Source organism: Podarcis gaigeae (genome assembly GCF_964106915.1).
Source record: "Podarcis gaigeae genome assembly, chromosome: 4".
NCBI lineage: Eukaryota > Metazoa > Chordata > Lepidosauria > Squamata > Lacertidae > Podarcis > Podarcis gaigeae.
The window spans coordinates 86576410-86604031 of NC_139677.1; the positions used below are offsets into that span (position 1 = coordinate 86576410).

General features: G+C 43.8%; 1 protein-coding gene across 8 annotated transcripts in view; it reads right to left on the minus strand.

Moving 5' to 3' along the window:
- GRIA4 (glutamate ionotropic receptor AMPA type subunit 4) overlaps positions 1-27622 on the minus strand; it is a 232997-nt gene that overhangs the window by 96293 nt on the left and 109082 nt on the right. The window lies entirely within an intron of this gene.

The window sequence follows — 27622 nt, forward strand, 5'->3', positions numbered from 1 at the left end:
CCCATTTTGTTTCACTTAGGGGTTTCAGCCAAACTAGCTCCCCAAATTTGACCAAATCCAAAAATTGAAATGAAAGGAGATAGTCTTATGAATCATACAAGACCTATATAGAAGAAGCAATACACAAAACAATGTTGCATCTAATTTTCCACATGTAATGGCACAGTAAATGTGATATTGGTCCAGGTAAATGGGTAGGTGGAAAAGAGGGAAGTAGTTGAGGCCTACTATGTGACTGAAGCAAGTAAGAACTTGTGACTTATGAGACACAGTCTCTAGCCATCCCCCAGAAGGAAAGTTAGGAAGCAAAATGTGCAGGTACTCTTCTAAGTGCTTTCTGTGAGTTAAGCCAGGTTGGCCACTCCTGCCTTTCAGTGTTTTTAGACAATGAGTGAAGTCAGAGCTACGATTGATAAGTGAGCTGCTTGGACACCAGGCAATAGGAATCCCTGGGGTCCTACAGAGCTATTTCTCCTCCCCTTTGTTACACTTTTACGGCTTTTATCTTATCTTCTGGTTTTTGGAATTTTCCATCATCTGCCCTAAATTTTTCCCTAGCCACCAAAATGCTTCTTTCCTGTGGTGGGTTTGTCTGAGATCAGGGCTGGATCTAGACACATCAAAGAAACGTTTCAGTTTAAAGCACTGTAAATTTAAACAGGGAAAACAGGTAGAGAAAAATGGGACTCCACATCACCATCTGGTGGCACAATGCTGTATCGCACATACAACACATATAAATGGCTTTTTCTTTATCGGTCTAGCTGAGTCCCACGTAGTCCCTTGAAGTTATTTTGTTGAAATACTAATGCAAAGTAACTTCTAGGGACTACCTGATCTCAGACAAACTCACCACAGGAAAGATGCATCTTGGTGGGCAGATGCTAAAGAATCTCCCTACCCACAAAGCCAATGTGAAAACTTTGCAATGAGGCTTAGGTATGTCTCCTGCTGTGCAGGAGCTGGTGTCTAGGCACTAATGAAGAATTCATTGTATACTTAACTTACAGTACAGTACAGTACATGTCTAGTTCAGAAGTACCGTACATTTCTGTGTATAAGACAATTTTTTTTCTTTAAAAATCATGCTAAAAAGTGGGTAGTGCATAGGGTGGGCATTTGATCGCTTGCTGCCGGGGCTGTCAGCGGCTGTTGTGCGTGTTATTGGTTACTTCATCAATGGGTGGTGTTGATTGGCTGACGCTCTGGCAGTTGGGTGGGCGATTGGCAGCTTCTGCTGGCAATGGGACAGACACGAGGTAGCTTTAGCGACATGTGCAGCTGAGCAATTTTTGGCAACCACTCGCCCCAAAAGCTCACCAACTCTGGGCAATACTCTGCAAAAAAAGCTCAAGAGCTCTGGGCAATACTCCGCAAAAAAGCTCTGTACCATCTCCCCCGTTTTCTTAAATTTTAGTCCCCCAAAATAGGGGTCGTCTTATACATGGTGGCGTCTTATAGATAGAAAAGTATGCTAAGTCTCTTACTGCCAGATAATAGCAGTCTAAGCTTTGGTTTAGGATTGGCACCAAGGGAACCAGGGTCTGTGCCTTTCACAGCTGTATCATGATAAACAGGTCCAAGCTGGACACATCTTACTTCCCCTGATAAACATGACGTTGTCTGTAGGGGGAGACACAGCAACAGCTGTAATCTTTCTTTTTGTGTTATATCACACTCCCATGGCAGCCATTTTGTGACTGGCACCAACAGCACTCTCTCAACATTCATAAATGAGCCCATTGGACCCAAAAGGTTGGCAACCCCTATTGCTGTTGATGGACCATACCACTCAGGTGGAATTCTCCTGACAACAGTCTATTTACTAAGATCTTTTAAGTCTTTCATATAAAGTAGAAAATGTCCACCTATGGAACTGTTGACAAATATTGTAGGTCTACATACATTTTATTGTCTTGAGTCTCCTCCAACCAGCAAAGAAAACTTAACCAGCTATCAGTAACTTGTCAGGATCAGGAATAATTTGGCATGACAAGAAAAAACAATGTGCCAGGGGCAGAGGGTTACCTCCTGCTGACATAAATTGGTGCATCTCTGGAGAGACCAAGAACACTTGTCCCTTTAAATTTATGGAGTTATTTAGTGTTGGAAATGTCACTGCAAGCATGGCATGTGCGTCTTTTTCCATAATGATGTCTGCTCAGCCCTTCCCTCTGAATACAGCAACATGTCCACATCCAAATAACAAGGCTTGCTCTCAGTTTTGCAAGCAGAAAAACATGATGGGGGAGGCAGTAACAGTGTTGGCTCCTCATAAAAATATCACACAAATGAATGTTGACTGTCACTGACAAGGAATGATGTGTTGCAACCTGTGGGGTTGTAGCTCAGGCAGAATAACAAATAACAACACTTAGGGCTGTCACCTGGTTAAAGAAATCGTAGTCAATTGATTTCGGCTTTTAATCTACTGAATGAATCTGCATACATTTGCATATGAGTAGGCACACAGAGAAGAGCATGGTTTCTTTCTTTTTAAGAATATCAAAATATGATGCAAATGAGAAGCATCTTAGATGCATTCCCTGCTATGTGAGAAGGAGAATGGACCTGCCTCTTTTAAGGTAGCATCTGCTATCTTTGGCTTTTGTAGGTATTTGCATTAAATAATGTTTTATTTTTTTTAAAAAAGTAATAATCACTATAATTTATTAAGGATGAAATCCCAACTCCTTGGCCAGCACTGTAATGCTGAATGGAGCAGTTTAGCTGCTGCAGCATCCTTAGCCCTGGTGCTTGTGCTGCCTAGGGTGGAAACAGGGATTTTCTTTTCACAGAATCAGAAAATTGTAGAGTTGGAAGGGACCATGAGGGTCATCTAGTCCAACCCCTTGCAATGCAAGAGTATTTTGCCCAATGTGGGGATCGAACCCATGATGCCAAGATTAAGTTTTTAAATAAGCCACCCTAAGGCCTTTTGGTGAATGGCAGAATGTAAGCAATGAAAATTAAAACAAGCAAATAACAGTGATGTATATCTCTATGTCTATTTAGTGGCCATTTTCATACATAGAGGGAATGCAGAGGTTGCAAATGCAACATTCTCAATCAGCGTTTAAAGAATTTGCACATGTCTATCTCCTGTGGCCTTGAAACCCGAAGCTGTGATCTTGAAATCACTGGCTCACCTGCCTTTCAGTTCACATCTATGGATATTTTAAAGTTAAAATATATTTATGTCAAAAGTAAGCAAATTTGCACAGCTTTCTAAAATGGAAGCGCATACTCATTGTGAGCACTGCTTAGTAGTGTTTGCAACAATAAAACTATGTTGTCACCTGTGCTTCTATTTATAAGACAGCAGTGAGTCCAGCCTCGTCAAGGATACAAATATAAAGAAGCAGCGGATACATAAGTGTGCACCATGGAGTGAATAAATTATGCTGGACCCAGCAGGACTGTTGAACATAACAGCAGGGGCTGTGGCATTTTAACAATGTAGGGCGTAATGGCCTCTCCCATAAAACGACGGAAAGCCTGAAAAGGGATAGTTCCCGTGTCAAGCTAACAAATACCCTCCTTTCGACTTAACAGATTGTTGCACCTCTCCAGAGCCAAAGGACTCATTGCAGACTGCAGCAGGGATGTTTTTGTTCCAAAACGATCAGGAGATGGTGGGACATCTTTCATGTCGCATTGACGCACTTTATCCTTCAGCAGACGCATGTGCTTTTACACCAGCCCACTTTATCATGGCTGCAACCCATTAACATGGAGCTCTTCCAAAGCATTACTGCATTATTCCACACAGCAGGGGCCGTGAGACCCTCTGGCTGACTTGGAATGGACCCTGCTCAGCAGTTCCCATTAGGAATAAGACAATAGCACAGAGGGAGGGAGTTCTGTGTGAACGAAGATCCCACTGCTACTGCGTAGGTCCAGAGCTGGGCTGAAGGAGTCGCCTCTAAAACGTAACCTTAGCCTGTGAAGTGTGCTTCTCCGGCAAACATTTAAGCAAAGGGAAAGTCTCTCCCTCAGCCGAGGGTACAAAAAAATTAAAAATAAATCTTCTCTCTCTCCCATGCCAGTGTATCAGGTGCTAAGATACTTGCTCCTTCCTCAGTCCTGCCATCTTCCCTCCTGACCTACAATGAGGTGAGATTGAGGTGTCCTGAAAAGCTGGGACAAGAGACAGGGGACGAAAGAAGGAACGCAAAGGAGAAGTCACAGCTGTCTTGTCTAGCCATGCATCTAGGAATGTAAAGTTACAGGAGATTCTCTGGATTGCAGCTGCATTGCCAAGTTACATTAGCTAGCGACTTTCTTTATTTCTCTTTGCAGCACATGTTCTGGCCCCTCTGCCTGAGTTAAGTGGAACTGTTGTCTCCATAGGCACTTTACTGCACTGCTGTCCTCTTATGGAGCACTGGGAGTGGAAGTAAACGGCCTTTGTCCCTTACAACTCAACAATTCCAAAGCAAAAAGGACACATGTGATCCAGCCCGTCATCACAACTTGTGGTGCTGCATTGGCATGGCGCATTAGCAGCACAGAGTTCTGGTATTACTGCACGAGCAAGAATCTCGCAAAGGTGTGTGGAAACTGGGCTGCTTTGAATATTTTAGAAACACACATTGGGGACAGGCTCCCAGACTTTGGAACTCCCTCCCTACAGATGTTAGACTGGCTCCCTCCTTGTTGTCCTTCAACCAGCTGGATAAGGTTTTCTTGTTCCAACAGGCTTTTGAGAACCAACTGCTTTTAAAGAAAGGGCTGGTGCTATGCTGTTTTTATAGAAGAAGAAGAAGAAGAAGAAGAAGAAGAAGAAGAAGAAGAAGAAGAAGAAGAAGAAGAGTAGTTTGGATTTGATATCCCGCTTTATCACTACCCGAAGGAGTCTCAAAGCGGCTAACATTCTCCTTTCCCTTCCTCCCCCACAACAAACACTCTGTGAGGTGAGTGGGGCTGAGAGACTTCAGAGAAGTGTGACTGGCCCAAGGTCACCCAGCAGCTGCATGTGGAGGAGCGGGGACGCAAACCCGGTTCACCAGATTACGAATCTACCGCTCTTAACTACTACACCACACTATTTGTATGGTTTAATTTTTTTTTTAATCTTCTTAAGATTGGTTTGAGAAGATATTGAATTATTTGGGTAGGTCTGAACAATTTGGGGCAATTAAAATGTTAAAAGTTAAATAAACCTTGTAGATGGAGGAGTGTTAACGTATATAAAAATGTACATATGGTTAATTTGAATATGTTATTATTGATTATGTATACCCAATATATCAGCCACCTGGGGGGGGGGGGTTTCCCTGTTTGTGTTTTGGTTGTTCGTAAAAAACAAACAAACAAACAAACAATTTTTTTAAAAAAAGTGTGTGCGTGCGTAGTTTCAATTAATTATTAATTGTTCTCTAATGATTTTTCCAGTATGTTTTTAGCTGTTCTTATTTTTTATCTGCAAGCCATTTTGAGTCCCTGATAAGGGGGAAAGGTGGGATACATGCACAACGAAACAAGAACAAGAACAACAGATACATTTCTACAATAATGATGTATCTCCAAACATGCAAAGTTCATCCACAGTCTCCCCCTTCAACAGCAAACACAGAAGAGGTATCATCGGAAAGTTTGGAGAGAAGGAAAAATAATCTGAAGGAATGGCAGATGAAACTGATGGACTACATGGAAATGGCGGAAATGACTAGCAGAATCCGAGACCATGGAGAAGAGTCCAAGGAAGAAGACTGGAAAAAAATTAAAGTATATTTTAAAAAATATTATAAAATTAATGAATGTTAGAAAGATGCTGGAATGAATTTACATGGTCTTAGCAGAAAGGTTGTAAAGAATTAAGTTAAAATGGATTGTTAATGGGTTAAAGTGTAAAATTTAAGGTTAAATTGCGTTAAGATAAATTATGGAACAAAATCTGAGAAAGAGGGAAAGGACTTGCTGAAACAATTATGAATTAGAATACAGAAAGGGACGTGTGAGGAAGTCAAGGAAATAAGTAAATGAAAGATAAAGATATGAAAATACTGGATGTTAGTGTTTTTAAATGTTATTGTTTAGCTGTATTGTTTTGGGGTTTCCTTTTTTTTCTCTTCTCCTTTTTTCTTTTTAGTATTGTATTTTCCTTTATTTTTGAAGTATTGTAATCTTTTTTGTATTATTATTGTCTGTTTTTCTTTTTTCTGTAATTGTTAAACCTTAATAAATATCTTTTAAAATAATAATAATAATAATCTGAAGGATAGCCCCATCCCCACCCTGCGCACGTCTCATTTGCTTAGGAAAAGCAGCAATAAGACTCTCTCTTTATTCAGTTAAGGAATACTGTAACATCACAGACCAATAAAAAAAGGCTTTTGGGGGATTGGTAAACAGTCACTCAGAGCAGTTTCAGGTGGTAAGCAAGAAGAACCTTCAGGCTTATAGGTAAGGGCATTTTTGTGTAACAAAGTATAATTCTCTCTTCTTTTTCTTGCAGGCTGTCAATGTGACACAAATGACTAACATTGGTGGGCAAGCAGGCTAGTGAAAAAATGCTGCCAGCTATTACCTTTTCTCAGGCTACCTGTAATGTTGCATTATACAGCACAGCAGGAGTTCAAAGAGAGGTCCTAACAGCAGCAGAACAGAAGGTAATTAACTTTGGCACCATTCTAAAAGCGTTCCATCCACCTTGGATCTCACAAACATTTGTCTTCCAAGCATTATTTTTAAAAAATGCTTCTTGTTTTCCTCTTAGGCTTCTAAACCAGATATTCAATTAACAACCCACCTTTTTCTACATTGTAAATGGTTCCGAGAAACAAAACAGACCAAGTTCGCAGCCAAGAAGACAGCTTAATCTGACTAAATCTGAATTCGGTCTCAACAATTGGCAACTTCAAAGAATGAGTATTTCAGGGAGTCTCTGGTGTGCATTTTGCCAATTTGTTTTCCATCAGGCTGTCTTTGTCAGATGCTTCACAGCCCTATGCGCTCCTTTGTAAAAAGGCAATCTACTGTGTTCCAATCACTAGACTGAAAATATCTTGGCAAAAATCTCATCTAATATAGTCTCTCTCCCCCCCCCCCACCAAACAGATGCAGTTTTCAAAGTAAATAATATTTCTGCTTGAAGGACAGAAGCACATATCAAGAACAGGCCACAAATGGTGCCTGCCTGAATCAGATTATGCAAAAGACTGGTAAAAACTCTTTTGATGCTTATTTCCTTTCCTCACTCCTGATTAGAAATGTGGCACATGTATAAGGGCAGGGCCTCTTGATTTGGTTTTGTGCTTCTGCAGTTGCTTCTGAGTTGAGCAAAAGTAGAAGAAAACCTGCATGCACCCTCCGCAACTATGACAAGCAATCACCATCCTATTATAAGTGTCAGAGGGATGAGTATTTAGGTACCTCAGATGGGCCTAGTTCCACATTTTCTCATCTATAAACAAAGTGTGGGGTAACCAGCTCTATATAAACAGCATGCTTGAGCCTAATTAAAGCATGAAGGGGTTAATGTCATAGAGTAATATGTCCTGCCATGCTAAAAGGTAAAGGTAAAGGGAGGTCCAGTCGTTGCCGACTCTGGAGTTGCGGTGCTCATCTCGCTTTATTGGCCGAGGGAGCCAGTGTACAGCTTCCGGGTCATGTGGCTAGCATGACAAAGCCACTTCTGGCGAACCAGAGCAGCACACGGAAATGCCGTTTACCTTCCCGCCGGAGTGGTACCTATTTATCTACTTGCACTTTGACGTGCTTTCAAACTGCTAGGATGGCAGGAGCTGGGACCAAGCAACAGGAGCTCATCCCATCATGGGGATTCAAATTGCTGACCTTCCAAACAGCAAGCCCTAGGCTCAGTGGTTTAGACCACAGCGCCACCTGCATCCCTCTCTATATAAACAGCATGCTCAAGCCTAATTAAAGTATGAAGGGATTAATGTCATAAGAGTAATATGTCCTGCCATGCTTAGCCTAAATCATTTCCTCTCACCTTCAGAGGAAATGGACAACCAAACCTTTTGTTGTCTACATCCAAATTTGGTGTGTGAGGAGCTCTGAGCTGCTCCCTCCGGCCACTTGGCTTTAACCAACTTCTTTTGTTTCAGACAAGAATGGAATCTGAGACTAACGTTTGCCTATACCAATAGTTTAGGATTTTTTTTTTTTTTTTACCATTTTGCTACCAAGCAATGTTTTACTGCCTGTGCAACTTTTTCTGACTGCTATATGGAAAAGCGCATGAATCTGACATTTGAAGAGTTTTGCAAATTATCTTATAACTTACTAAATGTGAGGTCTAGCTGTGTGCTATGGAAGGTGGAGTACTTTGGGAATCACTGGAAAGGGCACATTTTAAAGGTTTTATAGCCTCTATTTCCTTACTTTTATTGGCTGCATGCTTTGCTGTGTTTAATCTTTGCTAGGGTTCTTTCACCATAGAGTACTTGCCCCGAACTTGGGATTCTGGCATCCAGGATTTCCAATGCAATGCCCCATTCTTTCATCTTCTCCTCAGGTCACATCAAGACAAGAGGTTGCAATGATTAGTCTCTGGTGAAACCTCATTTCCCCAATAGGGAAATGACCATCACAAAGCTGTGATGGTCTTAATGAGCAACTTAATTGAAGTCATTGGGCACCTCCAGACTGGATTATTGTTACTCGCTCTATGTGGGGCTGCCCTTGAGACTGACCCAGAAACTCCAGGAGGTGCAGAATGCCGTGGCGAGACTCCTTACAGGGATCACGTTCACCCGGTGCTATACCAGCTGCACTGGCTCCTGGTGGAGTACAGGATCAGGTTTAAGGTGCTGGTTTTAACCTTTAAAGCCCTATACGGCCTAGGACCCTTGTACCTACGGGACCGCCTCTCCTGGTATGTCCCACTTACGGTCTTCAAACAAAAACATCTTGTAGGTCTTGGGCCACAGAGAGGTTAGGCTGTGGCTCTGATCTGGTAAACGCTCTGTCACAAGTGACTAGGGCCCTGCGGGACTTGACATCTTTCCGCAGGGCCTGCAAGACAGAGCTGTTCCACCAGGCCTTTGGCCAGGGCACAACCTGACCCCCTCCTTTGGCAATCCTCACAGAACTCTAGCCCAATGGTTGCCATTAATCTGATTTGAATTGATTTTATAATGAAATGATTTTAGTACACTTTATCATTTTACTGTTGTTAGTCACTCTGAGTCCAGCTTCGGCTGGGGAGGGTAGGATACAAATAAATTTATTATTCTTATTCTTATTATTCTTCTTATTATTATTCGGATCAATAGTACTCAGTGCTTAAAACAGTTCTTTCAATGCACTGCCTTATCATTTCAGTAAAAATCCGAATACTTGAAGTTTTTCACTGGCTTTTTGAGATGCTGTGTTCTACTGTTTCTCTTATACAGTGCCAAGATGATAGAGCTCAAAATGGCTCGAACCTATGGCAGATTACTAATTTTAAAAAGAAAAATCCAAGTGGAATGGGATCTTTGGACATCAATATTTATGAGCTTAGGCTTGCTGTTTTCTATTTTTATAAACCCATTAGGCCTCACCAGAGATCTTTAATACACCATTTTCCTTTCAAAGCCCTGCTTGAAAATTCAAATGAATGTAACCTTCAAATTAAGCCAATCTAAATTAATATGTTGTCACATATAATATAAGGTTCTGTTTTGGAGATGAGAATGAAAAGAAGACAGTTGATAGAATAAATGTGAATGTCAACATTCTAGTATTAAGTTGAGAATTTTAAAAAATAAAATAAAACACAATGAAACAGGCAAATCACTTTATATTTTCTACAAGGTATAAGAGTAACTTTCTGAGTGGTATTCAGCTAAATAACTCAATGCGCCCCCGCTATCCCCAAATCTGCTGCAGAGAGCTGAGCTGAAAAACCCAGAACAGATTTAGGTGGGGCTATGAGAGGGAGAGACTGTTCTGTTGAGCAAGGATGAATCCTTGCACTGATGGAGCCTATTTGCTCCATGCTATGTTGAATACAATGGTACCTCTAGTTACGAACTTCATTCATTCTGGAGGTCCGTTCTTAACCTGAAACTGTTCTTAACTAGAGGCATGCTTTCGCTAATGGGGCCTCTTGCTGCCACTGCGCTGCTGGCACATGATTTCCGTTCTCATCCTGGGGCAAAGTTCTCAAGTCGAGGTAACTCTCCCAGGTTAGCGGAGTTTGTAACCTGAATTGTTTGTAACCTGAGGTGTTTGTAACTCGAGGTACCACTGTATTGTTATGCAGTAGTAAGTGTGGACGATGTTCTGAGTTTCTTTCAATTCTTGGGATTTTGTATCTGTTGGGGGTAGAACGTCTGAGAGCAAGTTTGCCACACCCGTTTCTTTATTTAAAGTCCTCAACTCGAGGTAACTCTTCCAGGTTAGCGGAGTTTGTAACCTGAAGCATTTGTAACTTGAGGTACCACTGTACAACCCTTACCAGCTTTATAGCACTTGCAATATTTATTATTACCCTGTAAGGAAGCTGAGTGCTGCTGTTCCCATTCTACAGGCAGTGCTGAAACACAGTGGTTTGCATAAAATCATATGGCAAAGACAGAATTCAAACCAGAGGGGTCCAGGCTCACAATCGCACTACAACAACTCTTTCACGTCATGAGAGTAGTGAATAGGGATGATCTGGAGGGATGGGACTTCCCACTGATTTGGTGGGAGCTCTGACTTGCCTCATGTTATTTATCACTAGGAACTCTGCAACAGATGTGGACCCTTCTTCAGTCAACAAAGTGAATATTTACCATGCCACTAAATCTGGTAACCTTACGCTAAGTGGAACTCTCATGCATATAGGGCTCATCTGCAATTTGCATGTAAAAGGTAAAGGTAAAGGTATCCATGGCCGTACAGGCCAGTCATGTCCAACTCTAGGGTTGTGCGCTCATCTCACTTAACAGGCCGGGAGCCAGCGCTGTCCGAAGACACTTCCGGGTCACGTGGCTAGCATGATGAAGCTGCTCTGGTGAGTCAGCACCAGTGCAGCGCACAGAAATGCCGTTTACCTTCCCGCTATAAGGCGGTACCTATTTATCTACTTGCACTTAGGGGTGCTTTTGAACTACTAGGTGGGCAGGAGCTGGGACCGAAAGACGGGAGCTCACCCCACCGCGGGGATTCGAACCGCCGACCATACGATCGGCAAGTCCTAGGCACTGAGGTTTTACCCACAGCACCACCCGCGTCCCTTTTGCATTTTGCATGTATGACTTGGCAAATCTGATCTTTACAGACCAACTATGCGTGTGCACAGGGGCGCCGACTTATAAAAAATATTGGGGGGGGGGCCCATACCGGGGTCCTCGCCACAAGATCCTGGCTGCGGGGCGCAATTCGGGAGGGCTCGGCTGGCCGGGCCCAGGCCCGCGGGGCTCCTCCGCGCTCCCCTCCCCCGGCCGGGCGGCGCCTGCAAAGGCTGCGGGTTCCGCTGCACCTCCATCTCTCTTTCCACTGGTAGTGAGAGCGGGTGGGAGGAGGCCACTCGGGAGCCGGAACCAGGCACCAAATAAGGAGAGCGGGGCGGGCCTGGATCCTGGCCTTGTTTGGCACTTCCCCTCGGCCGGCGGCCCAGCCAAACCCGCGGCGGCGGCGAGGCGATGCCCGTGCAGGGGGGCGCCCACCCCTCAGCTCCCGCCCGGCGCTGCCGCCCCAGCACCTGCCCGCTCCTCCCAAGGGGCCTCCTCTCCCTCCCGCCTCTTCGCAGCAGTAATATAATTTTCTTAAATTATTGGGGGGGCGGAGCCCCCCAAACGAATTTTTGAGGGGGCTCGGGCCCCCTCAGGCCCCATGGAGTCGGCGCCTATGCGTGTGCATATCCTGATCTCCTATGTCGTCCATGTCACGACGAGCAGGAGAAATAGAGCTGGCAGGAGTGACAAAATCTGTGCAAGGAAAGGTTGGCTAGAAACCCACACCATCGCTCTCCGGGCCAAATTAAATGATACACATAAACACATGTAACAATATTCTAAGGCAGGGATAATCAATGTAGTGCCTTCCAGATGGAATTTGACTTCAGCTCCCATCAGCCCCAGCCAGCTTAGACAATGGTCAGGATTATGGGAGTTGTAGTCCAACAACACATGGAAGGCACCACAATGGCTATACCTGCTTTGAGATTTGGCAAAGAAATGGTGGGTGCTAGGCAAGGGTGCTTAGCACTTTTCCTAACCGTTCCCTAAACTGTTTCCTGAGTTCCTTGCCCCAAGCAGAATTTCAAAGGTTAAATGCATATTTTGAATAGAGTGGGCTGTGGAGTAGTGGGAAGAAGAGTTTGGATTTGATATCCCGCTTTATCACTACCCGAAGGAGTCTCAAAGTGGCTAACATTCTCATTTCCCTTCTTCACCCACAACAAACACTCTGTGAGGTGAGTGGGGCTGAGAGACTTCAGATAAGTTTGACTGGCCCAAGGTCACCCAGCAGTTGCATGTGGAGGAGCGGGTAAGCGAGCCTGGTTCCCCAGATTACGAGACTACCGCTCTTAACCACTACACCACACTGGCTCTCAATTTGGAACAAAGAAAGAGCAGGTTCAGAAAAGGGTCAAGCACACATCACTGTTTCTTCACTGAAAATGACCCTTTCTGAAAGCAACTTTTAAAAAGTTATGCGCAGTAGCACAAGAAAACTGCTGTGTGGACCTGCTCTTAACACACTATCTCCAATGTAATTTTCCTCAGGGCAGTGGCTGCTTTATAAAATTTCTCCATTGCCCCGCAGAAGAGAGTCACTCTAGCAATTAAAATGGTGCTTTTTGGGGTAGCTTTGTTGGAACTGCAGTTTTGGATTGGGGGTTCCCTGAAGTAATTTTAATACTCAAAAGCAATGACTGCAGAATGATGACAATTACGCAATTGCTTAAACACTACCCAGAGTTAAATCTCAGCCAATCGACTGTCCTGGGGGCTCCTTCCACTTTTTCCTATCTAAGTTTGCATTCTTTATACGGCCCTGAATGTCAGCAAGGAGTGTGGGCCGGGAAACAAAATAATAAGAATGGCTCACAGGGGCACTGGGGCTATATTAAATACATTTTCAGACCTTGTTATTAATTCTCCCTGCTTGGCAGAATGTTTAAAAATTGGCAAGGGAGCATTAAGAGACAGGATGTCATTACAGAGGCACAGGTGGAAAAAGAGAAATCGCCAAATGGTTTGCTGCAGGTTGGTGGACAGGCCCAAAGGGGTACAGGGAAAAATTATAAGTGACATGTATGATTGACACTCCACCACAAGGCAGCATTGAAAAAAAGAGAGAAAAACCTGCTGGTTTGAAAGTAAATACTCTGGCAGGCAACTCAAATGCATCGTAAGCTGCTGTTTGGTCTCTAAAGAGGTACCCCATTCTGTTTCTCCTACCCATCAGGGAGAGAGGAGAGACAATTTAAATTAATGACCACGGATCTGCAGAGGAGGAGGGTGAAGAGGTCATATCTGAAGAACCGGGGTGGGTATTCCTTCCATGGTTTTACTCCATGTGGGGAAATGAAACATTTAATCCTTCTACCCTATCAGAAAAACACAGCTCTTTGTGAAACTTAGCAGCTGCTGCCATTGCCCAGAAGCTGCTGTCCTTTCTCAGAATGTGTGATGATTCTATACCTCCCCTGCCAGTTCTTCGTTACTCTTTAATTGGCCCCTCTTCCATTCGCCCCCTTGATGCTGTCAGTCAAAATCAACATTTAGTTGCACTTCTTTCTTTGGGGGAATCACACAGTCATGCCTTTGTTACTGCATAGGGCTGGGTGATCTGGAGGGGCATCAGGGACCGTTCAGCTGCAGGGTGGGAGCAGTTGAACGCTCACCTGCGGGATGGGACTCCCTCAGACCCCAGACCCCGGCTCTGGGAACAAGCTGCATCTTCCTCGGCCCTGCGAGGCGCTGGGGTGAAACTTCCTCAGCTCCCTTGGTGAGAGCGGTGGCAATTTCACCTTGGCGCCTTATGGAGCTTGTGCCAATGCAGCTTGTCATTTCGACATTGCAGTGTAGTGCCAGATCACGATGTTTGGCCAGTGATACATCATGATGCTGGAAACCTGACATAACCCAGCCCTAATTTGAACAAAAGAGATAGTAAAGGTGTAGTAGCGGCTCATATCTTCAGATTCAATGCAGCAAATGCAAGCTTTAAAAGCTGTCGAGGGCTTTAAACACAAGGAGTGTGCTATAAAAGACATGCAGCCAAGAAAGATACAGTGGTACCTTGGGTTACATACGCTTCAGGTTACACACTCCGCTAACCCAGAAATAGTGCTTCAGGTTAAGTACTTTGCTTCAGGATAAGAACAGAAATCAGTCTGTGGCGGTGCGGCAGCAGCAGGAGGCCCCATTAGCTAAAGTGGTGCTTCAGGTTAAGAACAGTTTCAGGTTAAGAACGGGCCTCCGGAACGAATTAAGTACTTAACCCGAGGTACCACTGTAACTGACATTAGTTCGAATCATCCAGACTTGTTATGTATGCCACAGCCATCAGGAAGAGCTGTGTAAATAAAACAACATTACTTTCTGGTGTTTCTGATGAGCAGATGTTCTGGTTTTTGTTGATTCATTTATGGGACAACCATTTCTTCTCTGTGACTCTTCCCGCTGCCACCCCTCCGCCGCTGCCGCTCATTCTTTACTTCCTGCATTCAGAATTGTCCAAGTGAAAGCCGAATTGCCCTGACTGCGCCTGATTGAACAACTGCGCCGTTTTAACAGCTGTGTGTTGGTAACACTGGAAATGTCTCTCTCAGAGGAGAAGAGGTTCTGGTAATCAGCATTTCAGCTTGGTCTTTCATATCTCTCAATGCGCCCTCATGTTTGAAGCCCTCTTCACTCCTCATCACTTCCTTTGCATAATAGGGCAACAGTGAGAGTGCTTTAAGATTTAGAATTTTTAGCAATGAAGCAGATTTCCTCTTGAATTGGTCTATATGAAGTAAGCATTTCGGAAAACAATTTTGCAAATTAAAGTGAATAATGATATAGGAGTATCTTAGTTTCTTTCGAAGCCTCACACATATTTTGCATTACAGTGGTACCTCGGGTTACAGACGCTTCAGGTTACAGACGCTTCAGGTTACAGACTCCACTGACCCAGAAATAGCACCTCAGGTTAAGAACTTTGCTTCAGAATGAGAACAGAAATCGTGTGGCATCGGTGTGGCAGCAGCGGGAGGCCCCATTAGCTAAAGTGGTGCTTCAGGTTAACAACAGTTTCAGGTTAAGAACAGACCTCCGGAACGAAATAAGTACTTAACCCGAGGTACCACTGTATTTTTATATTCTGAAATATTATGTTTACATGCAGCAGGAAGTGACAGTTAGCAGCCCCCTCTATGGAGGGCAGTGAAAGTAATCACACACTTTTCACGCACTTCCATCCATCCTGTTTCAGATCATGCGTGATTAATTCCTCAGAAACACCCCTGCCTCTTTTTATTATGGGGCATATAAATCAACCACAACAAACTCTAACATATATTATTTGCTGCAATTGAATTTTAAGTATATCCAAGCACATCAATGGATACTAGGCACGATGGGTAGGCTTTGCCTCCCCAACTACAGACAATAGTACTTCTGAATACTAGTAGCTGCAAACCACAGGAGGGTAGATTTCTCCTGTGCTCGGGTTCAGCTTTGTGGGTTTCCCACATGAATCTGGCTGCCCACCACAAGAGCAGGTTGCTAAAATAGTTGGGGCATTGGCCTGTTGCAGCAGACTCTTATTACGTTCTTTTGGCTTTGAACCGGGGCTTTCTTTCAGCCGGAACTCACCAGAACTCAGTTCCAGCACCTCTCAGGTGGGCCCCATTGCCCTTATAAGAAAATGAAGGAGGAGATCATGGTGAGTTCTGGCACCTCTTTTTCTAGAAAAAAAAATAGCACTGCTTTGAACCATGCGGTGAATTTTCTTCTCCATAAAATTCCTTCCCCCTCCCACCCTTGTAAATGATTTCCCCTTCTTATTTTCTCCATATAAACTGGCAATCGAAGGATGTGGCTGATGATGTGCTTTGAAATTTCAATTCCCACAATCATTTCAGGAAATGACAGACAAGGAGGTAAGGACAGTGAGTCAGAACAGAAGCCTCCTGGATTCTCCCCCCTGTAAGCACCCCTTGAAACATTCACCCCTTTTTAGCCCACAAGGGGAAAGCAACTGAGCTTTTTACAATCAGGTTATTGCATGCATTACTCTTGGGGTTGTTGTTTTTTCAAGAGCTCTCAAATTTTTGAGTGCTTGAAGCAGATTCTCACACAAAACTGAGCCAAACAGAATCCCATGCATCCCAACTTTAATTCCAACAGTCAGGCCGGATATTTATTAAACTCCTCCCAAGTTACATAAATCTTAACATATAAAGTGCATAAAAAATATTTATTCAGTAAGAATGTGTGACAGGTTTCACAAGCCTGGTGTTAGTGGTGAAGGAAATATGATATAAAACAGGCTCAGTGGATCTTGCTAAACAGAATGAAAAATGTGAGCCAATAAGTTATGGATCTCTGCCAATTTGCTGTGTGTCTTTTTTAGTCAATCCAGACTGGATATATGTGTTGGGGAGTAGCCGACTGATAACCACATTACATTATTAAATTTGGCCAGTAACAAAGGCATATATATGTTTCCTGACTACCACACCTTCATGCAATCTTATCTGGAAAAGATTTTCTATGTTGTTTTTAAACTGGTGATGAAAAAGAGAGAGAGAAACCTTCCCAATAATTGCTTTTCAACCAGTTACCACTCAATGCTCAATGCACCTAATCCTAACTGATCCCAACGCTGATCACTGGGGATTAGGTCCAAAGTCGTCTTGTATCCAGTTGGTTCAATGGCCAGTTGTTATGGGTGCACGTCTTTTAGGATACCTAGAAATTCTTCACCATTTGTTGTGACCTGAACACACATCTGTCATAACACGTTTTTCTTTAGATAATTCTCTTGATTTCAACCTTCAACGCTAGCCATTTTGGTTGTGTGTATGTGATAGAATGCCCCAAGTACCAAACTATTTTTGATGCTAGCTCCTATCAACTGCCTTGATTCTGCTTGTACCTTTTGAATGTTTGACTCTCAAATATTCAAAAGACATAAGGAGCTCCCATCTGGCTCTTCCCTGTCCTTCCTATAAAGTTTGCGTCAAGAGATAACCATATACCACAGATTCTTCCCATCTGAGGTTTTCATTTCCCACCCACTTTATATCTGTTCTGGTTTAAAACTACACTCTCCACCTCCTCCATCTTGGCTCAGAAGCTTCTAACATTAGCATATAAAACACCTACACAATACCCGATTCAAATGTAGCTCAGTGAAGCTAAGGAGGTATGGATCTGACTGGTTCCTAAATGAAAGACTCCTGCTGCTCTTAGCTTTCCTCAGTGCAAAGGGAGGTCCAAGTACAACAAAACAATTAACCCTCTGTTTATTTAATAAACATATTTAAGCATCTGTGCCACAGCCAATTAATTTTATTTAACCACCTGCACGTGCCCTTTTTGTAATAGCTCTCCCAAGCTTTTGAACATTTGTTGACTTTATATAATCAAAACATATTATTTGTGATAAGTTTGAATTTAGGAAATGTAGCTCTGGTTTCTTTTTTTGTTTATATTGGTTTTCCCCCCATTTCTCAAATGATCTGCATTATTTGTTCTCTTTTCTCTAAGTCTTATGACCCTGTTCTACTTTGCTAGTTTGTTCCTTCCTGGATGTTGTTTGCATTTATTCTGCCTTTTCTGTATTTCTTTTTTTTTAGTCACTTTTTTAGCTTAATAGGAAGCTGATTCATCTATACAGCCTCTCTTCCTTAGCTTCCTTATCTATTAAATCTGCTTTGAAGCATCCTCCTCTGAACATTTTATGCAAATTCCATGGAGAATTTACAATAAGCCACCTAAAGGAAATAACTAAAAAAGAAAAGAAAAAAAGAAAGAAAATATATATATATATTTAAGAGAGAGAGAGCGGGCACACAATAAATGCAAGAGAAAGAAAGGCAGAATTTACAAAAGTGATCTCATCCTTTATCCTCCCTATGCTTAAGTTTCAACCCCATACCACCAAGAGTTGTTCTCACAGAGCCTCATGGGTCCAAAGGCTATTTGGTGGAGGCAGCCAGGGATAAGTAAACAGTGAGAAATTTGCAGGAAGGGAAGGGCAAACAGAGGCGGACACTGGTTGGCCGGGTCTCCCTTCCTCACACAGGCCCGGGTGTAGCTAGGGACCCATAAATGCATATATTTCACCATGGCATCACCAGATATCTAATCCTTTTAACTGGACGTCGCAGGGATAGAATTTGGGATCTTTTGCATGGAAAGCATGTGGTCTTCTATTGAGCTATGCACCCTTCCTTTTTTGGATGGGGATGAGAGGGTAAAGTCAAAGCCTTTAGAGAAAAGCGGATTTCCCACTTTTGAAATTAAGGAGACTTTCAGAAACAGGGTGGTAATGTGGCATAGAGGTCTGCGGATCAAAGAAACTGAAGTCCTTTGGTGCAACTCTTTGGATCCTGGCCACAGAGAGAAAGTGGAGCCTATGGGAGTTTGTGATAAGTTCCTGAAGATGCAGCCCCTCCAGAAATTCTCCCTGACTTAATGTTAGGTTTGCTTTATTCCAGTGAAGCAGCGGACATTAAACCCTTGAATAACTTGTCCCAATGTGCGTGCAAGAATGTGAAATAGTTTCAGGAAAGCTAGTAAGCTTCTGCTTTTGCAAAGCATGCCCCCCCCCCATTTTTTTATTTGCTTTTTTATACACCCCCCCCCCATTTCAACAAAATGCGTGCCTTGTACCTTGTAACAGCTTTGGACGTTCGTCTATAGTCCTCAGATAATGCTTCTCAAAAGACAAGTTAATTTTTCTGAACTAGAAACTCAATTTGGAGCCCAGTTGGCACATATATTTGTTTTACATTCAATGTTTATTTGGCACCACTGCCAGGCCCTGGCAGCTGCCACTATGCCTGCCTTTGTTTCCCACAACTATGTGTTCCAGGGCCGAAGCCAACACCTGTGGCTGCATAAAAGACTAAATACAGCAGCTGCCGGACTCAGATGTCCACAGTGAAATAAAATTCTAAAGCATACGAGTTTGGATGTGTGGCTGGCTTCCTCCTTTGACGCTTTTCAAGGCTTCCTTGGATGCTTGCTCTGCAGGATACTTCATTTATCAACTGTCTGTCAGCCAGTGTTACTGACCTTAGGTTTATTAGTGGCCTTGAATACCCCCATTTTATTAATGATACACCAAGACATGCCAAAGAGGTAACTCTGAAGTAACTTCCTGGAAACCAGTGGCGTGCTTGAAGAGATACTCTGGCGTAAGACAATGAAGTTGACTCCAGCTGTACTTCGCAACCACTAAGGAGGATATCTGGCACAACAGAGGCTGCTTAAACAGGCTGTGTTTGGTATCCTGTCGAGAATATCACAGCACCTGTTTTCTCGGTGACAAATGGGGTTCCTATTCTGGAAACAAAAGGGTTTCTCCCTCACATTTGAGAATAATCCCAGCTTCTCCTTCACAATGAAAAATAAAAACAGCAGGAGACATCCTTGGGATGTGTGAAACCTGTCCCTTTATTTTCAAGGATATTTCCGCCTGCCCACATGCTGGCATCAAAGGTTTGAGACGCTTATCGTCAAAAGCAGGTACAAAGTTTTGCAAAGCAGATCTGAAGCATTGTTACTTGCTGCATACAGATCACTATCCATCCAGGAGCACCGACACCAAGATAGACCTGAATCACTCTTGCGTACCACGTGCAAAATTGTACAAAATTCAGTCCACCCACCAATCATATTAACCGTGAACCTGCTGTCTACTCAGGACACTTATATGAAAATTAATTATCTGTTCTGTTTTACTTTCAGAAGCTGTATTCAGAGCATCCTTAAATACATCAAATATTTTGTCGAAAGTCTGAAATATAGGCTATAGGATACATAAAACTGGCATTAGCTTTGTTATATATTTTAAGCAGGATATCCACACCAAATTGGTTTCTGGTTGTTACATGAGCAGTCGTTCATCATTCCGAAAATGCACATGTCTGTTTCTAAATGCTATATGCCTGTATACCTGAAGGAGAATATTCCCCTGCATCATTTCACCTGCAGAGGCTTGACAACCATATGTCAGGAGTGCTCTGATGTTGTTTCCTGCTTGGCAGGGGGTTGGACTCGATGGCCCTTGTGGTCTCTTCCAACTCTATGATTCTATGATTCATACACCCCAGTCACTGAGATCCGGCTCTGAGGGCCTTCTGCCAGTTCCCTCACTGTGAGAAGTGAAGTTACAGGAAACCAGGCAGAGGGCCTTCTTAGTAGTGGCCCTGTGGAACACCCTCCTGTCAAATGTCAAGGAGACCCTACTTCTTCTGAGACATTTGAAGGCAGCCCTGTGTAGGGAAGTGTCAGGGGTTCAGGAGCAGAGGCACAGGGAAGAGAGGAGATGGAGAGCGAGGGGGAGGAATCCGAGGGGAGCGCAGGAGATGAAAGTGGTCCGAGGGATTCCATGAGCCTCTCCAGCGAATCGGAAGATTCACAGAAGGGGGCGCCAGCGGTCAAGGGCAGGGGGTTCCCAAGGGGAACGCTCCAGGAGCAAGGGGGCAGCAGGGACTCCCAGAGCAGTAGTTGGAAATCAGGACCAGCTTCCCCACCAGAGCGGAGTGGGGGGGGGAAGAGTCCCAAGCATTGGGGCCAGTGCATTCCCCACCAGGGAGAGAAGACGAGACAGGGCTGACCACGCCTCCATCGGAGAGTCTGACAACGGGGGGAAGGTCAGATCCGGCCAGTGTCCCGGAAGGGGGAAGCAGTGCAAGCAGTGTGACGGTTAGGAGAAAGGTCACTGGGTTGGCGCGAGAGGCAAGTTCAAATGTACAGGAGCGCGGGACAGCAGAGAATGAGGATTGGGAACCTGGTCCTAAAGCCCGCTGGAGGGAGGGGGAGGAGCTGAGCGACTCAGCGTCGGAAGAGTCCAGAAAGGGCAATGCCCCAGCGGGCAGGAGGACCCAGAGGAGGAGAGAACAGTGCAGAAGGTGGAGCAGGGCTAGGATCTTAAACTGGTGCGGAAGGGGAGGTGATTCAGACGGGACTTCGCCGATCTAAGGTCTAAGACGTAGGGCTGCACGCTCTGGCGTTGAAATGGAAACTAAACTTCAATAAAGACTTTTGTACATTACATCAACCTGGCGTTGGTCCTCTGTGAGCTGGGATCTAGAGGCAGCTCTGACAGGAAGTTTTCAATGTTTGATGTTTTAATGCGGTTTTATAATTGTTGGAAGCCTTCCTTAGTGGTTGGGGCTATCAATCAATCAGTCAGTCAGTCAATGATATTAAACAACCTTGGCCAATCAGCTGAGTATCTTGTCTCCATCAGTGACCAGATGCCAATGGTTCCAATAAAGTATATAAAAAGACAGCATGGCAGTGAATTTATCGACATTTTGAAAGCATGGAATAAATGTGGGGTCATTACAGTGGTACCTCTGGTTATGAACTTACATTGGTTCCAGAGGTCCGTTCTTAACCTGAAACCGTTCTTAACCTGAGGTACCACTTTAGCTAATGGGGCCTTCTGCTGCCGCCACACCGCCAGCACGCAATTTCTGTTCTCATCCTGGGACAAAGTTCTTAACCCGAGGTACTACTTCCGGGTTAGTGGAGTCTGTAATCCGAAGTGTTCGTAACCCAAGGTGTCTGTAACTCGAGGTACCACTGTATTTCATGATACAGGTAGTTTTCACCTCACAACTGAACTGCATGTTAATGGCATCTGTTACAAAAGATTTGGTTTTCTTTTCGTGTATTCCGATACTGCATCCTTACCTATGGATAATATATTTAAATAATTTGCTTTGAAACTCTAAAAATTGACACATTTACTAAAAAGAAAAAAAAAGATTTACTCTGCTGTATATGCTTCCTGTATTTTTAATCTGACCTCAGCCGTATTTGCAAGGCCTCCCAGGTTGCCTGCCATTTGAAGTATACAATACCAAAGGTTATGTAGGGGTTGCAACAAGCACTAAAGCTGCCAGCTCCTGTCTGAACAACTCAGATCGCCTGTGATCACAGTCTCTTGTTTATGGTTTGTGTTCAATATGACACTTTTTATCTGAGCAAATTTCAATTTACTCTTTAAAATAAAATCGTGCAGCACACTCTGCTGACTGCTCTGTGCACCCTAGCAATGCAGCTATCCCCCAGCAAATCTACTCAAAGGTACCTTTCCAATGTGAATCAATGCTGCTTTCAACAAACATTGCCATGGTTTCCCAAATAAAGCGCTGCTTATTGTAATAATGATTAATCATTGTCATGGCACTTTTCATCATGCACAAGGTGTTTTCCAATCTCCCTCCCTCCCCCAACCTTCACAATTACACCTCCTAGAAGGTCATTACTCAAGTAATGGAATTATAGGCGATGGTAACTTACTCAAGACCACCCAGTTCTTGCAGGGGGAGAAAAATAAAACACTATATTCAGTAAACTATACCGGCTCTCACTGAAAAACTCATACTTATGCACTTGCTTTGGAAGTATTTCTGTCAGAAATCAAGCCCTGACTCAGAAGCTCAGCAGGTGAAATGCAACAGTCTGCAAGAAAGCAAGTACACCTGCCAACAGACTCACAATTTAGTAAAGATTGTGTGGGCATGCTGAATGTGGTGAACTGGATTCTCCATATGGGGCATCAACACATGATTGCTGCAGTTTCCAGTAGGGCTGACTTGGGGTGCAACTGAGGATCCAGTTTTAATATTGTTTAATTTTATTCATGTGTTGTTGAAACAATGGGCTTGTTCCCTCCTCTTTCCAAAGTCTCCTCTCTCAGAATAATTATTTCCTTCATCCACCAAGATGACCTAACAAAAAAAGTTTCATTCAATAATAGCGGGGCTGAAATTTCTCAAAAGATAATTTCTGAGAAAGACTGGTGGATAATTTCTCACTCCCCACCTGCCACCCCAAGCATCAGTTTTGCCACCCCCAAAGAGCATGGAGGATTTTGGGAGGAACCTTTTCACTCAACTCCTCATCTGTATGATTACAGTGACTGTTTAAACAGCTGTAAGCAGGCAAGGTATGGCAGCCTCACACAGAGGCTTCAGACTGCAGTGCTGGTTCATAAAACTGGACCTCTATGTAGTGCATGGCATGGTGTAGTGGTTAAAACATCAGGCTAGGACCTGGGAGACCAGGGTTCAAACCCACTCAGTTATGAAGCTCACTGGGCGGCATGGGGCAAGTCACCAATTCTCAACCTAACCTACCTCACAGGTTTACAATACGATGCGATAATCATTGTCATTGTCCCATACAGAACAACAAAATTGGGAAAAAAAATACATCATTCAAAAACCAACAATCTTGCTATCCCAGCTATCCCAGCCTGGTTAACCCCCTAAAAACTCTGATATCCCATAATTAAAAACAATATACTCCCGCAGAGACGACCTTACACTGCGTTTAAAACCAAAATCGCATTTGGATAGAAACTGTTTCTCAGGCGGCTAGTCCTAGTCTTTATAACCCTGTACCTTCTTCCAGAAGGCAGAAGCTGAAAGAGATCATTTCCGGAGTGCGCACTATTCTGCACTATCTCTGCAACTTTCTTATGACACCTGGAAGCATAGATCTGATCCAAGGTGGGAAGAGTTTGTTCTGAGGATGATATGGAGACCGGGAGGACAATGAGTGGGAGGAGCCCCTTGAGCCCCTTGGAGGCAAAGTGAGATACAAAGTGTAATTACAAACTCCTCAGGAGCCATGCGCTTCTGGATAGCACTGCAAAGGCCCTTCTGAACTCATGTGGAAGCTAACACTCAGAATCACAGGGTGAAAATCAAAGCATCAGATGAATTTTAAGTCAACAACTAGTTTAGCTTTGACTTGTTGCTGGCATCCATCTGTCTCAAGAGGCAATGGAGTGCACCTTGAGGGGTGAAGTCAGACTGCTATGTTAGCAGTAACAAAGTGACCTCCCCAGGCCGCTAGCCTGGGCAGTGTGTATGGGGGTCCTGGACTGCCCAGACAATGACCCTCCACTTGGCCTCAATGTGGTCCAAAGGAAAGGAAAGCAATACATTGGCACCAGCTTGGCTCCAGGAGTTGCCGAAAGGAGACATACAAGGCGCTATCCAACTATCTAAGTGTCTGTGGAGGTTTTACTCCTTAGCCTTCTCTTCTCCTGAAGATATCCCACAAGGAAGTGGAGGTTTAGGATCAGAGTTTTCCTTCTCCTAGATGGTTGACCTTTCCAGGTTCATGAGCCCCATCTGCCCCTCACTTCTTTGACTAAAGCTTTTGAAAAGTAAACATTACTTCTAAAGGGGGGGGGGGGGAAGATACCAATACTGCTTTAGTATTGAACTATAATATCAGCTATGATACCAAAATGACTTTGTGGGAAATACATTTATCTAACTTGTCTAGACTATTTCCTTATTTAACTCGAAACCTAATAATAAACTGATTTCTCTCAGCTTATTGGCAGTGCAGCTCCCAGCCCTCTTGCTTTCAGCTCAGCCTTTGTCAATTGTGTCTGGGTCCTCTGCAACTCTCTCTGTTCCCGCTTCATTCTTCTGATTTCCAACTCTCAAATTATCCTGCACACTTCATAGTAGTTTCCCTTTCCAACTTCTTAGCCAGTCAAAAGGGCTGTTTGGTTTTATAAAGTTTCAGGTTCCCATAGTAACTAGGCTTCCCCACACAAATTTAACCTTCCTAAGCTCGCCTGTTGCACCTTTTATGAGCTTTCAAACCCCCTGGCAAGAACAGACTGAGCTTTTCAACTACAAACACACAAATTTGGCTGAGAGTTTTATTCCTTCACACAACACATGCATTTAATTAATGTGCGGATGCCTGATGATCGTCTTCCAAAGCAACTACTCTATTCCGAACTTAAAAATGGAAAGCGTAATGCTGGTGGTCAACAAAAGAGGTTTAAAGACTGTCTCAAGCCAAATCTAAAAAAATGTAGTATAAATACTGACAAATGGGAAACACTGGCCTGTGAGCGCTCCAGTTGGAGAACAGCCTTTACCAGAGGTGTCATGGGCTTTGAAGACACTCAAACTCAGGATGCAAAAGGAGAAACGCACTAAGAGGAAGGCACGCTTGGCAAATCCACACCGTGATCAACTCCCTCCCAGAAACCAATGTCCCCACTGTGGAAGGACGTGTGGATCCAGAATTGGCGTCCACAGTCACTTACAGACTCATTGTTAAGACCGTGTTTATGGAGGACAATCTTATTCGGTAATGAGTGATCGCCAGAGAAGCAGCAGTGTTTAATTAAGTGTTTCTCAATGCAAGCTGCATGGAAGTAAATGAGAAAAGAAGGGATTACTGCAATAGGCTGGCTAAGCACTCTCAAGTGGGAACTACATTTTTTGGTGAAAAATAGCCAACTCCCCCCCCCCAAGCTGGGCAAAAAAACCCTCTAATGTGTGGGGGAGGGGAGAAGCACATTTACATTTTCATTGTATTTTTTTCAACAGAGAGCCTTGTGACACCTTAAAGAATAACAAGCATAGCATCATGGGCTAGAGACACTTCATCAGATGCATTTGACAAATTAGGTCTTGCCCCCATGAAATAGTATGCCATTATAAAGTTTTTTAAGTCTTCACAATGCAAACGCTCTTCGCTGTTTATGCTGTCACGAAGTAACAGACCTCCCATTCTGTTTTTTTTTAAATGCAGAAAAATCCACCACATAATAACTATTTCATCTCCATTTCAAAAATGCATTGAAGATTTCAACGTTTCTGAGATAAGTTCCTGAAAAAAGGTTTACAAAGTGTGCTGTCAGAAATGAGATTCTGAAGCTGTCCTTGGCGTGCCATTGCATACTTCAAAATGGTGCGCCTGTGATTAGCCTTTGAAATTTTGATGAGAAAAGGTGAATTCAGGCTAGGGACTGATTTGGTGGTTTTTGTTTTGGTTTTTTAAAAAAGAACACTGCAAATGTTTTTGGCTTTGCATGAAGGAGTAAAATTGTTTATTTGTTTTCCTGCTTGATTCCTAATTACTTCAGTTTGATCACAGAACAGATTGCAAGGCAGGAATGACTAAAAATGTCAACAGCTCAATAGGGTCCATAGATATTGTTTCAAAGCTTTCTTATCTGAGCATTTTAGAAGCAAAGAAGAATAAAAAAATGATTCAGCATAGACGTGAGCGGTACATGCAAAGGTGCACAAAGTCATCAGTGCAGCAAATCGTGCTAAGGGAGGGCTACAGTCAACGGGCATTGTTTGTTTAGAAAAGTCGGCATAATATAACACAGCGGATATTAAGCCACAGCTCAAGTTCATATTGTAGATAATTCTGTGATACAGGATGTGATGCAGTTACAGAAACATAAAGGTACCCCTGCCCGTACGGGCCAGTCGTGTCCGACTCTAGGGTTGTGCACTCATCTCACTTAAGAGGCCAGGAGCCAGCGCTGTCTGGAGACACTTCCGGGTCACGTGGCCAGCGTGACGAAGCTGCTCCGGCGACCGGCACCAGTGCAGCACACGGAAACACCGTTTACCTTCCCGCTATAAAGCGGTACCTATTTATCTACTTGCACTTAGGGGTGCTTTCGAACTGCTAGGTGGGCAGGAGCTGGGACCGAAAGACGGGAGCTCACGCCACTGCGGGGATTCGAACCACCGACCATGCGATCGGCAAGTCCTAGGCACTGAGGTTTTACCCACAGCGCCACCCACGTCCCCTACAGAAACATAGGAAGCTGCCTTTTCCTGCATCAGACCGATGTTCCATTTGGCTCACTATCGTCCACAATCACTGCCAGCAGCAATCTGGAGATGCAGACAGGGGACACGCCTAGCCTTACCAGGAACCGTCTGCATGCAAGACAGACCCTGTGCCACCGAGCTACAGTCCTGCCTCACTGCTATGTCCTTCAAGCCCTGAATCTCACCCACTGAAATTAATTAGAGTTAGAGGTGCTTACCTGTTTGTTGCTGGATTGTGTGTATATTTATTTCAGGATTATTAACCCTCAACGCTGAACACTTTCGAACGACCCATCAACAAGATTGTAAACTTTATAATATTAAGTGAGTCTAAGAATCACAAGGGGTGTCTGTGTGCATGCTTTTAGAAGAGTTTGGATTTGATATCCTGCTTTATCACTACCCTAAGGAGTCTCAAAGTGGCTAACAATCTCCTTTCCCATCCTCCCCCACAACAAACACTCTGTGAGGTGAGTGAGGCTGAGAGACTTCAAAGTAGTGGACTAGCCCAAGGTCACCCAGCAGCTGCATGTGGAGGAGCGGAGACACGAACCTGGTTCACCAGATTACAGGTCTACCACTCTTAACCACTATACCACACTGGCACAAAAAAAACCTGCTTTTCATTTTGGAGCCCTTCAAACATATTGCTGTGATTCTGAAGCTAATTTTGGTACCCGTGAAAGCTAAAACCTAATGTATAATCAAAGCCAGTAAGTCCCATTGAGTTCAATGCTGCTCACTTTCAGGGGATAGAACTGCAGCCTACATTAATGTCAGGGAACTGCCATCGGAGCCAGAGGGAGAGGGAGGGCTCCAGAGGGGTTCCGGAGAGCGTCCCGGGAGGGAGAGAAGCAGCCCATCTTCTGGGGAAGG